Here is a 23,042-nt window from a genome sequence, read left to right as displayed (position 1 = left end):
TTATTAACCAATGAAAGCAACCCAAATACAGAAGGACCTCCTACACACACACATAAGTTTTTTAATACAGTTTATACCTTTTAAGTTTATATAAGTTTTTTAAATGCACACTTTAGAAATACATATAGCTAGGATAAATTTGTATACATAAATATTAAAGGCACAAAATTCGGATCGTATGATTACAGATGTCTTTTCTTGGGTAGAGAAAGAAAGCGGATGAAGACATGTGTTGACCAGTCCTAGAAGACAACCACGAACCTAGATCATGACTAACAGGAACTTAGGTCTTCCTCCGAAAAGCACGAGTGAGATACCCAGTCAGATGTCCGCCACGAGTGTCCTTTGAAGTCTGAGCGGGATGAGTTAGTGCGAAAGCAATGACAGGGACAGCAGTCTTACATCAGACAGCTGGGTTGACATTGAGCCTGGACAGCTGCTTCAGAGATGGGTTTTTTCTTTACAGAAAGGGGGATGATGATTTCTGTACTCCTTTATTGGAAGGCAATGAGGAGAAGATGAAAACACGCGCAGGCCTTAAAATGGTACTTGGCTTACAGTGAGCACTCTGGATCAGACATTTTCATTGCTAGGTACACATACTCAGATGTGGGACACCACCGCTGTCACCAATGACCACTGCCTATTAACTTCCCTTCCCATACCCACAAAATCATCTTGTAAATTAAATGAAAATTAGTCATTAATTTGCAATTAATTAGCAATTACCAAGTTAGTTTGATGAGTTCTAAGAGTCATTGAAATGAAAGGCGTGGTTATGACAGTGACAGAGGGAAGAAGGTGTCCTGCCTGGGTCAATGGTTCCTGCTATGCCCGCTGTACCAGAATGTCCAACCAGGGCTCTTGCTGTCCCCGCTGAAGCTGACTGTCCCACCAAGTATCTTCTCTCTTCACAGAGATTAAAAAGTGAAACACTTCTACACCGCTTTTGCTGGTAGAACAAACCACCAGAGACCGAATAACTGATCAAGAAAAGAGGTTTGCTTAGTAGACAATAGTGGAGGGCTTGGCATCGGCATCAGCTCAGCTCTGGTGATGGCTCCTGGTGGGTGGCATTACAATGGGTGGAAGTGGGTGAGAGACGGAAGGGGGGTTATAAGAGGAGGCAAGAAGTTGGGAGTGAGCACAATGTCAATCTTCCACTAGGCCCCACCTCTTAAAGATCCTACCTGCTAGTACTTTTAACTTAGCTGTCCAGGGAGCCAAACTTCCAGATGTGCACCAATGTCACTATAGCAACCAAAAATACATAATGACACCTACGATGTGAACTTAAAAGTTATGCTAAAGCCCTTATTTGCGAATGAGGAAACCAAGGCCCAAAGGGACAAAATGCTTGGCACTGCCCACATTGACTTAGTGGCTCTGCCGCGGGCTGGATCCAGGGCTTGACTCCAAGTTCTGTGTTCTTCACAGAACAGCCAAACCCTTTTGGCCAGTCTCTCCGCTCCTCTCTTTCTCCTCCCTCTTTTTAAAAGAACCTGCAGCTGGAGGTGGCCCTCTTCGTTTCCGGCTGCTTCTAGAACAGCGGGCTTCTCAGGAAGCAGAGAACCTGTGCTGGCCGCCTTTGCGTCTGGCGCTCTCAACTTCGACCGCCGCACGGCTGCGGGCTTTGAAGATGCTCTTCTTTCATCTTTGCTCAAAATAGCACCTGCCGTCCCGTTAGCCTCAGAAACTTCAGAGGCTCCAACCGAATGGGCAAATTTATCACCAGGTGAACTGACCTACATTCTGCCTAATTGTTTCTGGCCTGACCGTGACCCCAGGCATCAGAGCCAAAAGGAAGAAAAAGTTGGCTAGATCTTAAGGCAGTGAGACTCTGAGGCCTGGGTTGGGCCACAAAATTAATAACTGTCAGGGAGAAATATACAGATGAGAGAGTCTTAGCATAGGATTAATTTTTACAAAGGACACGCTTCCACTGATCTTTTAAAAAAGGAATTCTCAGAGCAATGATGTGAAGTTTCTCGGAGCCAGAGCCGCTCACCCCGTTCAGTAGCTTTTTAATTTATGTTGGGCCTGGTTTTCTTTACTTACAAAAAGAGTCTACTTAGAAGTTATCGCAAGTGTGCACGTATGCATAAGTATGTGTGTGTGTGTTTGCAAGTGACATAGGTTTGTCTCCAAATTCCAAAGGATGTCACCTTGTCACCTTGCCACTAGTAGCATAAGAAGCAAAAGAGTTTGTTTTGAAAACCTGAACTGAAGCTGCTATCCAAAGTTATTCAAGATGTTGCCAAACTCATTGTGAAATCCATAGTACTGCTCTGATTTTCTTTTTAATGCTTTGGTTGTGAAATCCCATTAGAAGACTTCAAAGCTACTTATTCCATCCTGATCTTATAGCTTAGTCCTGTTCTTATAGCTTACTTAGTCTGTGGCTGTTGTGTTTCACCTCCTCATACATCTCCAATGTGAACACAGGCAGTGTGGCTTATTGAATATGATATTGTTGTTTTCGTGTTAGTCCTTGTAGCGTTGTCTGCCTTGATGTGCAAAAGAAGCTGGGTCATTACCTGTATGTGATTTCTTTTTCTTTAAAGTTTTTTTTTTAATTGCCCTGACTTTAGCATTTGCACATTTCAGCGAAAAGATGAGACTTCTTCCAATGTCTTCAGCCTCTAGCAGTGAATGCAAGCTAAGGAAAAGATCACCATGATGAAGGCGTCCAGTGCAGCTTCTGTGGCCAGAAGCCATTTGCATGACCAGTTATGCAGAGTTGAGAAATGGAGCTGCTGATTTGACTGCAGGCTTTTTTACAGACTTTTCTCCAGTTCCTTGGCTAGCTCCAGGGCCAGACGTGAGCTCATCACTCCATCTTCCTCCAGCCTTCTCCCACGGGTTCCCACCTCAGTGCTCGGCACCACCATCCACCCAGCTGTGCAGTCCCATATCCAGTCACCAACCCATCGTTATCGCCTAAGAACCTCTTGAGTCCATCTGTGTCTCTTCAACACTGCCTGTGTGGCCAGAGCCACGTGTTGACTTCTGCAGTCCCCAGGCACTTTTGTCTCCCTGGATCTCTTCCACCATTAAAACAAAACACTTAAAATTGTGCTTTATGGCTGTTGGTATAAAGATTAGTACTGGATATCTGACTATATATTCATTTGCAATTCTGATTTTAAGATAAACTAAAATTTAAATCGTTTTTATGGCCCTGAGAATGTGCTGCGGAGCCTGGGCGCTGTGCCTGCTGTGCCTGGCAGCTCCGTTGAGCTTGTTCATGCTACTGGCCCACACCTGGATGCTCGCATGACTGGTTATTTGATCTCTGCACAGCCACTGTAGGTAATCCAGCTGCAGACAGAGGGCTTAAGTATTCAAATTTGCCTATAACCCACCAAGACTATGATTTTAAACAAACATTTCTTTAATTAAAATGAAATTTCTATAACACAAAATGCACCATTTTAGCCCTTTAAAGTGTGTGGTGGGATTTAGGATATTTAAAATCTTGTCTGAGCACCAGCACTGTGTGATTTTGGAACAAGTCTTGCCTTCCGAATCCTTCCTCTCCAAATCCCTGAAAGTGGTAGGAATACAGTTTCTTTCTCTGCCATGTCTTTACCTTTTCTTGAGGTTTTCTTTGAGCCCCGTAACTATAGCCTTTCATTCTGCCTTTTAGTGTGTCTCAGAAATTTGCCCATGCCTGTACTTTTCCTTTAATAGCTAATTAGGAACTCACTATAGGCCCAGAGAGAGGACGCAGCGGTTAAGACCCCATTCCTCCACAGACTACAAATTCAGTTCCCAGGACCCACTGCCAGTGGCTTACAACCACCTTTAACTCCCAGGCTAGGGGATCTGATGGCCTCTTCTTTCCTCTGTTGGTGCCTACACATGTGTGCACACTCGCAAGCGCACATATTAATAAATAAAATCAATATTTTAAGAAAGAGTCATTGTTAGATATATCATAGTCTGCTTATGCAGTCATCCGCTGAAGGACATTTTGATCATTACTCTACAATGTTTGCATATTCACATACGATTTTCCTGACAAACAATCCCAGGCCTCTAGGATGTATACCTAGTAATGAGGTTGCTGGATCACAAGGGGGTTGTTTAAGTTCTGAGGAACTGCAGGCCTAACCACTGGCAGCTATGTGGTTGTGCACACCATCAGTGTAATAACACAGGCTCTCGATGTCTCTGCATCCTTCCCAACATGACTGCTTCCCTTTCTTGTTGTAACCATCCTGATGGGTCTAAGGTGTAGTCTCACGTTTTAAATGCTTCTGCAATAATGGAGGAGTCAAAGTATCTTTCCATGCATCTACAGACTACCTGTATTCTCTTTCATGAGATTTCTAGGGCGGTCCTTTGCTATTTTGCATATCAGGTTAATTTTCTTTAGGTGTTTGAGTGGCAGGAGCATTTTAAAAGCTATTTAATTGTTAATCTTTTCTAAGATGTGTTATTCCACTTCATGGGTCTTTTTTTCACCCTCTTCATGGTATCTTCTGATGGGCAAGTCATGAAGTCTAATTTATCTATTTTGCTTTTTGTTATTTAGGTCTTTGATGATTTATTTAGGAAAGAGTCACCTAATCCAACTTCCAAATATTCTCCAATATTTGCACCTTCATTTCCTTCAAAGAGCTATACAGTCATAGCTGGTCCATCTACGTCTGTGGTCCACTTTTAGCTCATTTTACACAGGCTGCGAGGTAGCTGGCCAACATACATGTGGAGTGTAGTAGCTTGAATGTGATGTCCCCCACAAGTCTCAGGCATTTGAATACTTGCTCCCCAGTTGGTGGCACTGTTTGCAGAAGTTTGGGGGGTGTGGCCCTGTTGGAGGTACTTCCTGGGGGTGGATTTTGAAGAGTTACAAGCAATGCTCCATTTCCAGATGACTTTCTATTCCCTACTTATTGTTTACAATGTGAGCTCACAGTGTGTTGCTCCTGTTGCCGTGTCTGCCGACTGCCGCACTTCCTGCTATGATGGCGGCAGCTCTCCTTCCCTCTGGAACCATAAGCCCAAATGAACCCTTCCTTCCATAAATGTTCCTGTGCATAGTGTTTTATCACAGCAATAAAAAAAAAAAATAAAGAGCTGGGCGATGGTGGCGCACGCCTTTAATCCCAGCACTCGGGAGGCAGAGGCAGGCGGATCTATGATGTGAGTTCGAGACCAGCCTGGTCTACAGAGCTAGTTCCAGGACAGGCTCCAAAGCCACAGAGAAACCCTGTCTCGAAAAAAACCAAAAATAAATAGATAAATAAATAAATAAATAAATAAATAAATAAGGCATGGATATCTAGAGCTGTCTACACGCCTGGTTGAAAAGATGATCTGTCCCCACTGAATTCTTATCAGAAGTCAATTGCCCACAAGTATAAGAATTTATTATTCTACCCCATGACTTGATTTACCCACTCTTATCCCAGAACCAAATCATCATCTTGATTAATGCAGCTTTTAAATTGCAATCGGGTGCCAATCTGTGTAAGAAAGGTTCCTTGTTGGTCCCCGGCTGCTCAGCCGCGAAATAATCACACAGAAACTGTATTAATTAAATCACTGTTTGGCCCATTAGCTCTAGCTTCTTATTGGCTAACTCTTACATATTAATTTAACCTATTTCTATTAATCTGTGTATTGCCACGTGGCTGTGGCTTACCAGCTAAAGTTTTGGCGTCTGTTTCCGACGGGGGCTACATGGCTTCTCCTTGACTCCACCCTTCTTTCTCCCACCATTCAGTCCAGCTTTCCCTACCTAAGTTCTGCCTTGCTATAGGTCCAAAACAGCTTCTTTATTAATCAATGGTACAGAGAGAAATCCCACATCAACAAAGTATCCTTAATTTATTCTTTTTCAACATCATTCTTATTGTTCTGAGCCCATTGCATTTCCACACGGATTTTCATATCAGCTTGTTGGTTTCTGAAAACAGCAGCAACAAGATAGCTGGAGTTTTGACAGGAAGTATAAAGGACAGGCAAATCATGCTTTATTCCTCACATAGGGTACCCTTTCTGTGATGACATTGCTTAGGTATCCTTTAGACTAAGATGTCTTTTTAGCATTTCTCATAGGGTGGTCTGTAGTAACAAATTATGTCAAAAATTTATGTGGGGATAGCTCCAATTATCCCATGTGGGTTTTTAAGATTTATTTTTGTCATTTTAAATTCTGTGTACATACATATTCTGTCTCTATGTTGGTATATGCACATGAATTTATGTGTCCACAGAGGCCAGAGGAGTTAGACCCTTGTGGATCTTGAGTTATAGGGGCTATAATAAAGCAATATCTGCTCCTAACCCTGGTGCTGTCTCTCCAGTCCCTTCTCCCACATTTCAAGAATTTTATTGAATTTAAGTAATTTCTTCTTTCCTTCTTGCTTGGGGATGTATAACATATATGTGTGTGTGATGCGTGTGCATGTGTGAATTGGGAGCATGCATACCACAACATGTGTATAAAGACCAAAGGATATTTGGGAGGTCAGAAGACAACCTTGGGCACAGGTCCTTGCCCTCTGCCTTGTTTGCAAAAGGAGCTTGTCTTTTATTATTTACCCCTGTGTATGCCAGGCTAGCAGGTTATGGTGGTTTCAACAGGACTAACCCCTGTAGGTTTATGTGTTTCCTATTGGTGAAAATGTTTGGAAAGGATGAGGAGATGTGGCCTTGGTGGATGAGATGTCACTGATAGTAGTAGGCTTTGGGATTTCAAAAGACGCAACCATTCCGAGTGTGCTCTCTCCTCCTCCTACTGACGGTTTAGGATGTGGGTGCTCAGTTGTTCCTGCTGCCGTGTCTTTATTCCACCACCATAGACACTAGCCTCTGAAACTGTAAGCCTAATTAAACACTTTTTTAAAATATAATTAGTTTGGTCATGGTGTTTTTCACAGTGGTAGAAAAGTAACTAAGACACGGGCTCAAGACCTTACCCTGTATCTACTTTAACTCTGCTATAGGAGTATTGGCATTATAGGTCCTAGGGATTCAAACTTAGGTCCTTACGCTTGCATAGCAAGGACTTTATCCACTGAGCAATCTCCACAGCCTTACATAGATTTTTTTAGTTAGCAGTTTTTGTTATTTAGAACTTTGAATATGCACCCCCCCCTAAAGAGAGCTTTCTGTTTTCATGTTTGTTTGTTTTTTAAATAGGAAATCAGCTACAAATTCTATGGAAAACTGGTCTCATTTTTTTTTTACCCCTAAAACTGTATGCTTTGGCTTAGGCTCATGTATGTGAGACAAAGCAAATATCTGTGACCATCTTCTGTGAAGGCAGATGTCATCCTCAGATCTGTCACCTGCCCTAGGGCAGTTTGGTGCCTTAGAGCCCAGTAACGCTGCCCTGCCAGAGAGGACCAAGTACTGCGGGACTTACATATACCCAGGTCAAAGGTCCTCATGGACTTTTGCCCTCTGAGTTGTCCCTCTTTAGTTCTATGGCACCTAGCTACTACCTCCCAACCCCTTAGTCTTGTTGAGACAGTTAAAATTTTATGACTGCCTCTAATCAGCAGCTTGCATTTCCTGAGTGTTCTATGTTGTTCCTTTATCTTCCCTACTGGCATAATGGGTATCCATGGGAGACCTTCCTTCTGTGGTTCCTGAGCATCATCCAGGAAGGAGTATGGGTAGTCTCATAAGCGGGGAGTCTCTGTGGTGATCTTCCAATTCAATACTAATCAGCTAGTCCCTGGAGCTGTTTACTCATAAATTGTGTACATGTGGCCCAAACCCCTGCAGCATTGTCCTTCAGTCACATAAAAACTCTTGGGTAGGTGACTTAGAGAGCCAAGGTTCTGTTGTTTCTTTTCATTCTCAGGCATTTCATCCTAGAATTGTCTATAACTTTTTGACTAGTTTTTCTATTATATCTTCACAATTTATCTTAGCAAACACCTTAGAATTATAAATTTCTCCAAATGGAAACCCAAGTGCGCTCTCTCTCTCTCTCTCTCTCTCTCTCTCTCTCTCTCTCTCTCTCCCTCTCTCTACACACACACACACACACACACACAAACACACACACACCACCTCTCTGATGTTATGGGATATCTGAACACCATGTGAAGGTGTATTGCTCTGAGAAAGCAGGAGGTACAGGCAGGATTTCTGAGGAGAGAAAGGAAGTGGAAAAGAATCCAAGTGTGCAGAAGAAACCAGGAGACATGGAGAGGAAACAGGAGGTGCAAGATGGAAGAGAGTTAATGCCACGTGATAGATCATAGATTAATATAAATGGGATAAGTTATAAGAGCTTGTCGGGAACAAGCTATAGGCTGAGTTTGCATAATTAATAAGCTGTCATGCCATTATTTAGGAGCTGCTGGGGAACAGAGAAAAGCTCATTAGTTTGTCTCTCTCTTCTGTGTCTCTGTCTCTGTCTCTCTGCCTGCCTGTCTGCTCTTCTCTCTCTCTCTCTCTCTCTCTCTCTCTCTCTCTCTCTCTCTCTCTCTCTCTCTCTCTCCCTCTTCTTTTCCCTTTCCCTCTCCCTCTCTCTGACAGCCCTCTTGGGTAACATGGCTACTCATCTGGTTCTGATCCCTCTTCCCCTTGTCAGATACGATTTTCCTTGGACAGGCTCAGTTTCTTGGTTTCATTCCTCAAACAACAGCTTCTGCTTTCCACAGGAGTGAGTTTTTTCATGCCACCATGCAGTGATGTGGGAGGCTTCTAGGGAGGAAACCCTAACTTTAAAAATCCCCAACCCTCTACCCTGCCTGAACTTCTAGCAGACCCCTCTCAGGCCTCCTCCACAGGTCCCTTGGCGGCAGCACCTTTGTCATTTAATTCACTAACACTCATCTGCCACCCAGACAAGCTCCGAGCAGACACCAAAATATTTGCTGATGGGTGAATGAATGAACTTCATTAAATAGATTAGTTCTACTTTTCCTATCATACTTTTGGCCACAATTCCTTACATTTGAGTCGCTACAGTAGATCCACTTTCTATCTCTTGTAGTCACATCCCACATGAATGCTGTGTGTTATTGTACCTGAAACCCAGAGACTTGGGTTTCATACAGACAGATGTTCTCGGTCCTTTGCATGTCTTTTCTGCTTGCAGGTGTACAACTCTCCAGAAGGAACTGTGGCCGAGAACATCTTGGATCACACAGTAGTTTTTGCAGTATGACTCAAAGGGGTGTTACCAAGGAACTATGGCTGTATGGTGCTCATCTGTACATGTGGTCTAGACCTGGGTTTCTCAGTGAACTAATGGAACTATGCATCTAAACAAATACAGAGCATGTGAGAAACAATTAAAAATTCTTTGTGTGCTTTTTGGCCTTTTCACAGAAGTACCTGTTTATGGCATGATTGACATTACAAATCAGTAGATATCTCAAGTAGTGTGAGAAGCACTTGTTTGGTTCCTAGCTAGGTCAGCTATGGAGATGGGTCAGTGAGTCTAGTCTATCAAACAGGTTCTGAGCGTAAAGATTGTGTCACATGACTTTCAGAAAGAAATCTGGAGACCTAGGATAATTTCTGACGGGAAGAGATCTTAAGCCTTTGTATATATTTCAGTAGGAAAGGAGACTCAGCTCACAGAATAACGGATATCATCCTGAAGTTATGCGGAGTGGTGCAGTTTCACAATCAATTATCATCCTGCTTCACATCATACGAATGCACCTGCCCTGTGAGGAAAACCTCATCCACTGGTGCAAAAAGCCAGATGTGCCAGAGGAGGAGGTGATGGAGAAGCTGCACTGTCAGAATGTGCTGAGAGCTGCCGTGGGCATATGCAGCAGGTGACAATCAGTGTTCAGCAGGTCAACCCACCAGACACGTGATTCCCTGGTGCAGAGCCCCACCTGGTAAGAGACCGTGGGGTCACTGGCTGTGGAAACCAGCTGCTTCTGACTGTAATTTCTCACATGAGACACTTCATTTCTTCCCCAGTAACAACTTTGGGTGTGGTGTGTTCCCACTGCCCGTGTGTTTATCCATTGACTGGGCACAAATATAGTTGTGAATGGTCAGGAAGATGATGCTTGGGTTGTATAATTTTGATGAATAGAAATAATACTACGATATTTTACAATACTTAGACTGACACGGGATTCTCAGTCACAAAGGCAGCCTTTTACACAGACAGTTACTTTAGACTCCAGAACAAATTCAAAACAGGCATCTGGTTGTGCCTAGAGACAAACACATGAGGCCCTTTTCCCAGGTGCTGTTTATTGCTGATTCAAGGCCAGAGTTGAAGCAACTTTAGACATAACTCCCTGCAGTAATGGACCTTTCTGCATGTACTCCCTAACCTCAAGGCTAAGCCTACTGTCTGGGGAACCCTCACCAACTTAGAGCTAAGTGCATGGGTCATTGTGACATTCCTAGACGAAAAGAAACAATGTGACTTATCTTGGATTTTGAGAATTGGTCAGGCCTTGAAGATTTAACTTACAATTGTCCAGAATTTGGCTTGGGAGAGCAGAGGCAGCAGAGAATCAGCTGCGATGCAGAGAGAGAAAGATAGAGGAGCGGTGTCGAGAGAAGGTGGCCGTGGAGACAGAGAAGAGTGGGAGATGAAGAAGCATTGAGAGAAGGGTGAGAGAGTGAGTGAATGAGAGAGCAGACAAGTGTGAGAGCGAGTGTGGGTGTGAGAGTGGATGCGTGTGTAAAGAGATATGGAGCAGCATGTTAAGAGATGTAACTAAATATAGACATATATAACTGAGCAGGGGAGAGATGTATGTATGTAAAGATTGTCAAGAAAGAGAGATTATTTAAGTTGAAGTAAAAGAGAAAGCTACCATCAGAAAAGCATGTGCTTGTTCCTTTTTCTTAGGTTACCAACAGAAAGTGTGTGTTTCCTTATTTATTCCTCAGATAGAAAAGTCTAGCCCCCTGTCACCTTTGTGAATTTTCTTATTCACCCTGGTGCTGATCCCTCCAAAGTCAACTACTTCTGTCCACAGCTATATGTATGCCAGGTATATGGAATATTTTCACGAGATTAAACACACAAGCAGTGGGGACACGCCCAAAGCCGAGGAGCAGCTCTCAGCAAGAATGCAGCTCATGGACACTAAAGCTGATGGCTGAGCAAGGAGGCTTCTGAGCTCGGAGGAGGCCGAAACTGAAGCAAGAAGAACAAATGGTGCCATGGCACATGGGAAAGTGTGGCGCAACACCGACATGTGTTCTCGGTGCAATAGGAGACAGTTTTCAAGGCTGACTGTTGTTGCCCGTGCAGCTGACTAAAACGTTGCTAATGCTAATGGAAATGGACCGGACCAGCGTGATTTACCAAAGCCATTTGCAGCTGTTGAGCTGGAGTGAACTAGAAAGCAATTGCAGGAGGGACCCACGAGGCCTCATACTCCTGTGTGTGAGAAAATGCATATTTTAAAACTTCTAGAGATGTATCATTTTCCTCTAATGTGGCAATTTTTACTTTTCTTTCAAGTTATTTCAGATGTGAGGAAGCTACGGCAAATCCTATCATTCCAGAAGCCAGTATGGAAGTCTGCTTTCTCCATTCTGAGGAGGTACCGGCTTTTATCTCTAACATGCACACCTCTTAGGAAATCACATCCTTTCATCCTTCCTCCCAGTGCTGAAATAAGACATGTTATCTGTGTGGTAATAGGAGTCGTACAGTGTTCTGGAATGTCCAAGGCCTTGCTTTTAGGCCAGAAGTGTGACAATGTCCCAGGCATCCGATGCAAAGAGCACCCGAAGCTGGCCATGAAGGGTACAAGCCACAGCTTCTGTAGCCAGTGTTTAGAAAGCAAGCCGAAGAGTTGGTGGCACATGAGAATATCTCCCTGGCAGAAGCATCTCCTACTGTGAAGGAGGTAATGAGCCACCTTCCACTTGGGGACCTCTCCCCGGAATATCACCTCCTACTGGGGACCAAGTGTTCAAGTATATGAACCTACAAAGGGACATTTGTCATACAGACCACCATAAATAGCCCAAGTATCACAATAGTTTGTAGGGCAAATGTTCGGGCCAAATCTACAAAATGGCAAAGCTCATACTCAGCCTAAAACCCAAGAGGCAGCCAAGGACCCACAGAGCATCCAGGGATAGTCCTGGTGAACCCATGACAACCATCAAGCTTACTTGGCTCAAGATGAAATACACAACATTCACATAAGAAGTGAACTAAAGTTTGAGGCAGAAGAAGGGTTTCCAGTCTTCTTCAACTCAAAGGCATGACCTTCAAAGTAAAGAAGCCCTTAAGGAATAGACTGGGGGTGGGAGAGGAGGGCTAAATAGATAACAACTCAGTGGTTAAGACAGCTTACAGCTCTTTCAAAGGACCAATGGCAGCTAACGTGTGTCTGTAACTCCATTTTTAGGGAATCTGATGCCCCTTTGTGTTCTCTGCAGGCAATGCGTGTGCATTGTACAGATATACTCATTGTCTGAGCTAGGGTTTCTACTGCTATGATGAAACACTATGACCAAGCAACTTGGGGAAGAAAGAATTTATTTTGCTAACACTCCCACGTCACTGTTCATCACTGATAGAAGTCTAGACAAAAACTCAAATAGAGCAGGAACCTAGAGGCAGGAGCCATAATGAGTGCTGCCTACTGGCTTGCTCCCATGACTTTCTTAGCTTGCTTTCTTATAGAAACCAGAACCACCAGCCCAGGGATGGCCCCACCCACAGTGGGCTGGGCCCTGCCCCATCAATCACTGAGAAAATGCCCTACGGGCTTTCGTATAGCCCAATCTTATAGAGACATCTTAATTGAAGTTCCCTCCTCTCAGATGATGTTAGCTTGTGTCAAGTTGACATAAAACTATAGAGCACACTCGTGCAGCCTCCTACACATAAAAGAGGAGCAGATGGTACAAGCTAAGTGTCTGTAGGATACCCAAGGTTTTTCATCTGGGGAGGGAACTGTTTTCCTGAGGGGAAGGAGAAGTCTTTGGGTAGACCAGAAGTGCAGGCCTGCCCGTCCACCTAATGCCAGCAACTACTGAGGCCTCACATTACAACAGCAGAAAGACACCCCAACACAGTTCCCATGGTCCTCCTGGGGAGTACTGCATGGTCCAGCAGCACTGAATGCAAATGCCTCCAACCAGCTGAAGTCAGTCTTCTGAGCTAGATTGCAAGCAAGGCTAAAGCGAGTAAGCCACGGGAAAAGATGGAGTTTGTCTTATAAATGCTAGATTGTCATGCTTGACAAGCCTTGACAACGGGTTCAGGACAACACTGAGCGGTACATGCATGTAGAATAGAGGAAGAACATACAAGGTGACATTACACAGCCTCCCTGTGCCTTCAAACATGTCCCCACAGTAGACAACCCCTGGATGATCAGAGTTGAGCCCCTTTGTTTCCCCTGCTTGTTCTCTGCTGCAGAACGACAACACCCCAATTTCAATCTTGCCTGCCCATGGTTTCCCTCTGGCTTGCTCTTCTATTTCCATCTACAGAGTGGCTCGTTTCTCCCTCTGGCCATGTCTCCATCCCCTGGGCACTGATGTTTGCACCACTCCTTCATTATGGGCGCCCAGATTGCGTTATTGCTCAGTTTAGCCATCAGAGCAGCCATGTCTGGGCAGTAGCCTTCCAAGGGGTCCTGATCCAATCTTGCTTTGGCCTCAGAGACAGAACTGAAATTGAGATGACATACAAGAGCAGGCACACACGTCCAGTGTGGATAGTCCCTCAGTCTTACGTTTGAATTCCCAGAGTGGGACTAATATGCCCAGAGAAGTTGATTTTGAAGTTCTAAGAACAGGCTGCAAAGCGAACCTCTGGGTTTAACTGAGAGACCTGGTGGCTACAATGTCTAACATTTAGTTTTAAGCATGCGCAAATCTAGTAAGTGCAAGTGACCGTGGGAAATCATAAGTGAGATTTGGTCATTCTTTTTTCTGTGTTGTGCTCATTGCAAGAAATTTTCTAGCAAGGCCTAGTGGCTTAGGCCATTAATTCCAGACACTCTAGGGACTGAGGCAAGAAAATAGCAAACTCAAGTCTGGGCTGGGCTACAGAGTGAGTTCAAAGCCAGATTCTGTATCAAAACAAATAGGAAAAGGAGAATTAGGGGAGTAGCATAATTACAGAGTACTTCACCAGCTTGTGAGAGATTCTCAGTTCAATTCCCAATACTGCCACAATAATGATAATAATAATAATAGTAGTAGTAGTAGTAGTAATAAACATTTGGAGTAATAATAATAAACATATGGAAAACTTACTTGCTGGATAGTTTAATGTCCATGTGACTCAAGCTAAAGTCATCTGAGAGAAAACCTCATTAAGAAAATTCCTCCGTAAGATCGGATTGTAGGCAAGTCTGTAAGACATTTTCTTAACTAGTGATTGATGGGAGAAGGCCCAGCCCATTGTCGGTGGTGCTATCTCTGGTCTGGTAGTACCAAGTTATATAAGAAAGCAGCTGAGTAAGCCACTGGGGAGGCAGCCAGTAAGCAGCTCCCCTCCAAGGCCTCTGTAGCAGCTCTTGCCTCCAGGTTCCCGCCCTGCTTGAGTTCCTGTCCTGATTTCCTTCAGTGATGGACTGCGATGTGGAAGTGGAAGCTAAATAAGCCCTTTCTTCCATCACTTTGGTCATGGTTTTTCATCACAGCAATACAAACCTGAGACACTCACACTTAGGGATGTTGGCGGGATCAGTTGGTGGAACCTGAGACTTAAACTTGATTATGACTGAGACAATAAAAAGCACCCTTTGTCATCTTCTTCCAGCCTGGTAATCTAACGAGCTCTTCTGTTCTATTACTCAAAAGCAGCGGAATCCTGGGCTCTCCTGGCTTAATAAAACCTACCCGCGAGTCATTGCAAAAGGCAAAGGGAACTGTGAACCCTGGGCCCCCTTCTGACATGGTGAAACCTGGTTCCCCAGAGGGAGCCAGAGAGCTGCTGTCTAAAGGGGAGGGACACAGCGCTGAACAGCCAGGACCTGCCAAGCCTATGCTGCAGGCCTGCAGAGAGGTAGTGAAGTCTTGAATGAATGTGTGTTGTTGACATGGGCAGAGCCAAAGCCCCGGTGCCTGAAACCCGTGAGAAAACGGCGCGATGTTTAGAGAGAGGGAAAAACCTACCCCGGGGCTGAGAATGAATGTTGGCCCTGTGTGCAAGCCTGTGAGTCTTCCTGAGAGCCAGCGACTGCAGCCTCCTCCCCCTGGATGCAGACAGCCAGAGACTGCTGGCTCCAGGCTCCTCCTACTAAGGCTGGCTAACTCCTCCCCCGTGCTGTATGTAATAGATGTGCTGAGGTTCTGGATTCTTGGTTTCCGCCAGAGTGCCCACAGCCCACCTGACCTCAGCCTTTCTGTACATGTGTCTGTGTGTCTGTCCTTCCCTCGCTTCCTGCCATGCCAGTCAGGTTTCCAAGATCTCCCCACACTGGCCTCTTAAGCATTTGACAATGGGAAACTATAGCACCAAAGGCTCATTTATACAGTAGGATGATTGTGGAAAAACTTCCACTGTGGCATAAGATTGAGAAGCCACGAAAGAAGATAAAACAGGAAAAGAAAGCTCTTGGTGCCAAGAATAGCACAGGCAAAGAAAGACAAATGAGCAGTCAGAAAAAAAAAAAAAAAAAAAACACCATCATACAAACCGAATTTCTCTGATGCATTTCTTTTCCTCCAAATTATTTTTTAAAGGCCATCGATCCACTTCAAAAATGGGCAAAGGATATAAACAGGTCATAGAAAAGTAAATATAAATGTTTCCTTAAGATAAGAAAAAAAGCCGGGCGGTGGTGGCGCACGCCTTTAATCCCAGCACTCGGGAGGCAGAGGCAGGCGGATCTCTGGGAGTTCGAGGCCAGCCTGGTCTACAAGAGCTAGTTCCAGGACAGGTACCAAAGCTACAGAGAAACCCTGTCTCGAAAAACCAAAAAAAAGATGAGAAAAAAATCACTCGTTTACAAAATACAGGCCAAACCTGCACTTTTTCCTTTCTTCTCAGATTCGCAGCGACCCGGAAGTCCAGTGTGATACCCAGCAAAGTGCAGAGTAAAGGGGACTGTTTGTCACCCTGGGGGAATAATCTTGGGGCCTTCAAAGGTCAGCATAGTCATATCCACTAAAACTACCAATGTGCCTACCCTCTGACCCAACAGTTTCATTTCCCAGTCTGGGTCCTACGGGCACCCCACACATTTGCAAAATGATGTCTGTGCAGACAGCTTATTGTCATGTGTAAGAGTGAAAGATTGGAGACTGTCCACGTGGCCCTGAGAAGAAGGCACTGACACAAAATATTAGTCAGCTGTTAAAGAGGTGAAAGAGCACCACCACCTACTGATTGGAAAAAAAAAGAAAGAAATAAAAAAAATCAAGATCTGTAAAAAAGTCCAAAAAGGAGAAGAAGGAAAACGTTGCCTTGAAATCCTCCTTCTTCGTGTCATCAGCGTCATGTCCCCTGACCTCGGGACCTTAGCGTCCCCACACCTCTCTTCTCTGCCTCAGAATGAATGCCAGACTGACTGGCTCACGTTCTGTTTGTGCTTTGACACCGGCTTTCATTTTGACTTGATGACCCTGCTCCAAGAACTCTCTGAGACAAATGCAGATAGCTTAGGTTACTACCTGACAAGCACAAGGCCTGTGACCCCAGCTGGTATAGCTTTCCAGGCAAGCTTGCACATAATCCGACAAACCCACACACCGCCAGTGATCTTCCAGGGCCCCCAAGCCCAGCGGTGGGTGTAGAGAAATCAGCATGCTTCTTTCCACATGGGATGAAAAGGTAGCCGTGGCAGAAGCTGTGCTAACTGCATCGGTGAGAGCTGTTCACGGATCAGACGGAATTCTCTGAGAATACAAGCTTGTCACGAAGGGGGTCGTGATGGAAGACGAAACTGCGGCTGTGGTCATTCGTTATTTTCTGGTATGGATGGTGCAGCGGGGAGTAAGAATTGCAATGGAAGTGGGGGTGGGGCCGAAGGGAGCTGGGAGAGCCACAAAAGGAGCAGAATGGCACCAGCAGGGCCAAATTCTTGTTAAACGCGATGCCCACTAGTGATCCAGTCCTTCCCCTGACGAGGGCACAGAACAGGGGCATCAGGTTCCCAGCAGAGACCCAGCCAACTCAGTACTCCATAGACTCCGTGACACAGAAGGCTGTTCTTAGGCAGACCCTATGAGCTGAATAACTTGTGTCTTTCTAGAAACCTCCTAGTAAGGCCACGTGCAGACATTCAGGCTAATGACCCAGAGGATGCCAAACTAAACTTCATTTTCTGTTTCAAAGATTTTTGTCCCCCTGCCACTTGGGGGCCATGTAAAAGTCTTGGCACTTTACCCAGGAGTTCTTCAAGCAGTAATAACAACTGTGTGCTTTTGGGTGTCAGAGTCCCATAGAATGTGTAAATGAGTCCCAAGGTAGACCAAGGAGCCAGGCACGGGGCATATCTGCTGGCTTCCTTCTCCCAAACCACCAGGGCACTGTAATCCCTTCCCCCATCCCCCACCCGACATACACCATGTTTGCCAAGGAAGCCCTGCCCTGGTCGTTGCCAACAGGGGCCCACACATGGCTCCCCAAGTAGCAACTAAGGATGACCTCACACGTGCAAAGACCAGTTCCATGCATTGACAGGAATGGAGGTCAGACCTCTGCGGTTTGTGTGTGCTTAAATATAAATTACAGCCTACTCTTGAAAGGCACAAATGAAAATGCAGGATTTGTTTTTTGGACTGTTAACTATTTAATTGGCCCAATTACATCTATCCTGAACCTTGAGCCATTACCCGTCAAGTCATAGAGGGACCACAGGCTATGTGGTTCCTGTCTCTGCCAGAAGGTGACATCATTCACACCTCTCTAAGAAGATCCCGCAGGTCTGTCCCAGCTCCATTCCCTCCACAAAGCCTCTTACCCAACACCAAACTCAGGACTCAGCTCACCAAAATGGCTACGGATATGGAGAATCACTGTAAAAACTGCACGCATACAGTGAACATTTGGCTTTACCCTAAAAACAAATGTCAATTCATTTGTCACTTGTCCTGGGCCACCAAATCCTGACCACCACCCCCACCAAGCACTCACAGCCAAGAAGAAGAGAGAAATGGAATAGCATTCCCCTGTGACCGTCATCATCAGAATCAGCTTTTGTCAAACCCTAACAAGAAGCAATAGAAAGTGAAGCCAGGGGAGCAGGGTGGTGGCATGTGCCTGAAATCTCAGCACTTGAGCGGCCGAGGTAGGAGGACTGTGAGTTTGAGGTTAGCTGGGTCTACATAATGAAATCCTGTCTCCAAAGTGCACAAATTGGGGCAGGGGAGATGGTTCAGTGGTTAAGATGCTTCCTGCTCTCCCAGAAGAGCTGAGTCCGTGCTTCAGGACCCATGTCAGATGGCTCACAACTGCCGGTAACTACAGCTCCAGGGGATCCAATGACCTCTTTTTGCTTCGGTGGGCACCGATATACGCATGACATACACAAATTTTAAAAATAAAAATAGCAAACCCCACTGATTCATAAATAAACTAAAGAATTAAAGCTGGGAGATTATGATGGACAGGAAGTCGTGAACGTGTGTCTGGTGGAAAGGACCTTTCGCAAAGGAGTCCGGCAGACCCACAACCTCGCGATAGCCAAGGTGTAAAATTACTCTTACAAGGGCATCCGTCCAACAGCCGTTTGTTTAATCTTGGACTGGTGCCACTCTTGCTATTGATCCTGTCTTTGAGAATTATTGATCTGAGCATCGTCCACCATCCTCTTCATTTGCTTATAAAAGCTCTCCCCTTGCATCCACCTCCACGGTCACATGGTCGCCAGGGCACACGCATCCCCACTGCAATGCTCTGCTACTTCCGGCTGAGTTAACTAAGAGTCTTTGGAGATTATTCCTCTATGTTATCTAGGTGGCATCCACCAATTCCTTGGCTAATTGTAAGGACTTCCAGAGCCTAGCTGCAACCCAAGAGACCACTAGTTTATTCTACCTCTCGGATGAATTGGAAAATGAAGTCAGAACAAGCATCAAAAAAACTGAGAGTGTGCATCTTAAGTGTCCCCAAAAGGGGATGCCAGTGAGAATTAAACTCACCTGCTCTCTAAAACCCAATAAAGACTTCAAAATATGAAACCCCCAGTGTCGCTGAAGGGATGTGGAGACACTGAGGACAAGATGGTTGAGCCGACGTCATGGGAAGCAAGAAGCTCTCCCGGTCTGCTTGTCTAGCCAGGCAACTCTCCCCACATGCCGTCACAAAGAGATGCAGGGATCTCACTGAAGTGAAATGTGAATCAGAGTTGCTCTGCAGGTACGTCAGAGAATGGAACATGGCACCCAGGGCGATGAATAAAAGTCCTCATGCTGGCCTTGAGACTTTGTCCCCACCCAGCTCTAAGGAGGCTGGCAGCTTGGCAGCTGTCCTCAGGCAGGAAATTGGACCATAACAGGGAAGAGATGTGAACCAATGCCCAACATTTGAGATGGGCCCAAGTGGAGAGTGCACTTAGCTGTGAACATAGAAAGGTGGACAGAGGCGAAAAGAAGACTCCATATGTCCCCACCTTCTGCGCTAGGGATTGAGCAGGACTCTGGAAAAGCGCATTGCAGAATCGTATCAGCATTTGAAAAGAGTCACCTTGGTGGCCAAACAGGCTCCACAGGATTGAGGAGGTCTGTCTGGGGAGGTTTAGTTGAGCATTCAGACATGGGATGAATTCCCAGAGGCCAGCATACACGAGGAAGATGAGCAAGTGAAAGATGAGAAAGGATGCGCAGGAAAAACTAAAGCCAGAGCATGCAGCCAAGCAGTCTCTCACTGACTTCTTCCACATCAGACTCCGGGAGCCCGAGTCACCCTGTGACTTTGCTGTTAATAGACCCAGAAAGACCTAAATGACTGACCACAGAGGCACAGCACAAGTGGGGCAGAGAGTCGACTATGATATTTTCAACCCTTGGCCCATCTCTCACCAGGAAATGTCATTTTGCTTTGAATCAGATGGGGTTTCCAGGAAATACTCTGGTATGCAGGGGAGCTGCAGGATAGAGGTCAATTTCGCAATTAGAAAACAGCTAGCTCTTTGGAAAGAACCAGAAGCCATCAGCCATATCCTCAAAGAACAGCTCGAATTAAAATGATGCCTGCACTCCTGTCACCGGGGACCACATGGGTGACTTTATATGTATATGGGAGGTGCTTTGGGGAGTTGAGCTCAACTATACAACAACCCTAGACAAGTAGGAGAGAAAAAGAGGGGTCTTCTACCAACCCATAACACAGAAGGCTGGACATCAATGAACCAGAGCATCTACGATGGCCCTCAGTGGATCCTCTTGTGACATGGACAGTTCTTGGATTGTCTATAGTATGGACAGAACAGCACTAACCTCAAGAAAAGGAATTCCACTTCATTCGTTCTGCTTGCTGCTATGGCTTGAATAAAATTTGTCTCCTAAATGTTCGTGGACTATTGGCATGGTGTCTGATGCAATGGTGCTGAGAGACAGTAAGAACCTGTAAAAGATAAGACCCATGGGGATAAGACCCATGGGGATGAATCATTGGGGTACTCAAAAAGAAGTAAGGGTTTGAATTCCAAATATCACCCAATGGCTCAAATATCAGAGGTGTGGTCACCAGCCTATGATGCTATTTGAAGTCATAGAATATCAAGAGTAGGGACCTGGCAGAAGGAGGTCACTGCCAGTAGGTACCTAAGGAAAATATCCAGAGTCCCATCTCTTCCCATCTGTTTCCTACTACCAGGAGATGAGCACATTGTTCAACCAGGATCCCATGCCTTGCTACACAGTCCAAAAGAAACACCCGCCCACAGACTGAAACCTCTGAAACTGTGAGCTATAATAACCCTTTCCTCTTTGAAAGTTATCTCAGGTATTTTTGTTCCCTGGGTGGAAAGCTAACGGTTAGGTACCATGAAAGTGAATTTGACTTTCTGGGCTATTTCTCACTTCCTCTCTCACAGTGTGGCCTCGCTCATGTGGGTTCCTGACATGTGGTGCAATCCACTATAAGTCCTCCCTGGAACCTGAGGCTATGGCTGGGCTCTTGGACCTCAGGACTTTGAGCTTATGAAACCTCCTTTCTTTACAAAGAGCCCAGTCAGTCAAAGATACTTTGCTTCAGCAACCTGAATGAACAAAGCATTCGGAAGGACTGTCGTCGTAATAGACTAGTGAGCAGATATGGATATTGTCCAGGATTTTAGTGACTATGAACCAGAAGAACAGCTGGACAGATCCTTTTCTGTTCAGTGACTGGAAACAAACACTAGCTGGTGTCTTTAGACCTGTGCTCAACTCATGCAATGCCCAGAAGGGACACGGATTGAGAGGTTATCTGTCTGGGAGATGAAGTGTAGGAAAGCCCATAAAACTCAGCCATGGTGACCAATGCTACCCTTCCAGAACATCCCAAACAGCAAAACACATACACAAAACTTAATTCACAAAGAAGGGAACATTGTGCTTCCTACTGGAACCTAAAGCAAAAATATAAAAAGCAAACATCATAATCGTTATAATGTTGGTTGTTTTTTTAATTTATAGTTTTAATATTTTATTCATCATGAATTTTTGGCATTCATTTTTATTTTTTAAAAAATATGACAGTACAGCTGGTGAGATAGCTCAATGGGCAATGGCATTAATGGCCAAACCTGATGACCCATGTACATCCCAGGTCTCATATGACGGAAGAAGAAAAGAGAGTCAATCCACAGCTGTCTTCTGACACATATCTTTCCTCACACACCCATACACATAAAAACACACAGATAAGTAAATTTAACTAAAAATACAGCATTAAAACTTCTTTCCCTCAAGTAGTGACTCTTTGGAATTTGGGCAGATTTGCATATATTCACTGGAAACTTGAGGTGCCCCACCCCATCCTAATACACACATGTTATATACACACATGCACTCACACTTACCCAAAAATGGCAGGGAAAAATTAAAAACTACTCTGCTACTCTGGAAACCAAAGCACGCTTCTTGTCCATTTGCAGAGGTTATCGGGGGCATCCGTGAAATAACTTTCCTCATTTATCTTCTCAAGGGTCACACCGTTCACCTTTAAACACACACCTGAGATGGGCATTTGTAACAGGGCTGTGCGTCCAGTCGTGCTTACATATAGACAGGAGAAAAATCAATTCCAATCCCTGGAGGGCAGAATTACTGGTGCAGAAGGTCACTAAATGTGAGCGCGTGCTCAGTGGCCTCGGAACAAGATTCTTGTCCGCATTGCTTCGCTGCATTTCCAGAGAAGGGAGGGGGAGGTATAGAGACAAGCTCCCACTAGGGAAGAGAAAGATGTGGACAATCACACTAAACAGCACAGGGACCAAGGCAAACACGTGCGTGTGTACTGTGGAGCCACGGACTCGCGTTCGCACCTAGCACCCTGGAGAAATCGGCCAAGACTGGCTCCAACCAGCTGAAAATATTGCTAGTGTAATTCTCTCAAGGTCATTTGTCAGAGCAGGTTAGGGCTCCCCAAGGGCTTGCTGCATGGATCATTTTTACCAAAGAGACATAACTCAGGCAGTCTCATAGGAAGCCTCTGGGCCTGGCAGTCATTTTGCTCATGTCCTTCCTTGCCAAGGGCATTCCGTTCAGGTGTTCTGCGGTCTGTACAGCAGGTATGTGCTGAGCCTGGGGCTCCCGCCTCCCCTCTGGACATAGGCGGACTCATGCCATTCCTCTTGCCTTGGGGATTGTTGTCAATATTTGACTGGAAACCACATAAACGGGAACAAGAAATAAGGCATGGAGGACAGCCTGGTTTGTTCTACAGAAGACGTGTGAGTTCCCTCCTCCTAAGAGGGTCTTGAAGGAAATGTCAGGATCCAGGAGTCACAGGGAGTTGCAGACCTGAGTCTGGATCCTGGCTCTGCTGCATTTTGGCTATGGACCGCGTCACACTCCTTAACCTCTCGGTGGTCAGTTACGTAAGCTATACAATGAGGGAAGGTTACCAGATACAGAGAACCTGGCACAAAGCCTGCCCTGCTCCGTGTTGTTCACATCATACCTCCCCAAGCAGGGACCTGTTCCATAGTAGGGCCTTTTCTCTCATT

This window comes from Chionomys nivalis, chromosome 13 (assembly GCF_950005125.1).
Source record: "Chionomys nivalis chromosome 13, mChiNiv1.1, whole genome shotgun sequence".
NCBI lineage: Eukaryota > Metazoa > Chordata > Mammalia > Rodentia > Cricetidae > Chionomys > Chionomys nivalis.
This window is presented reverse-complemented; position numbering follows the sequence as displayed.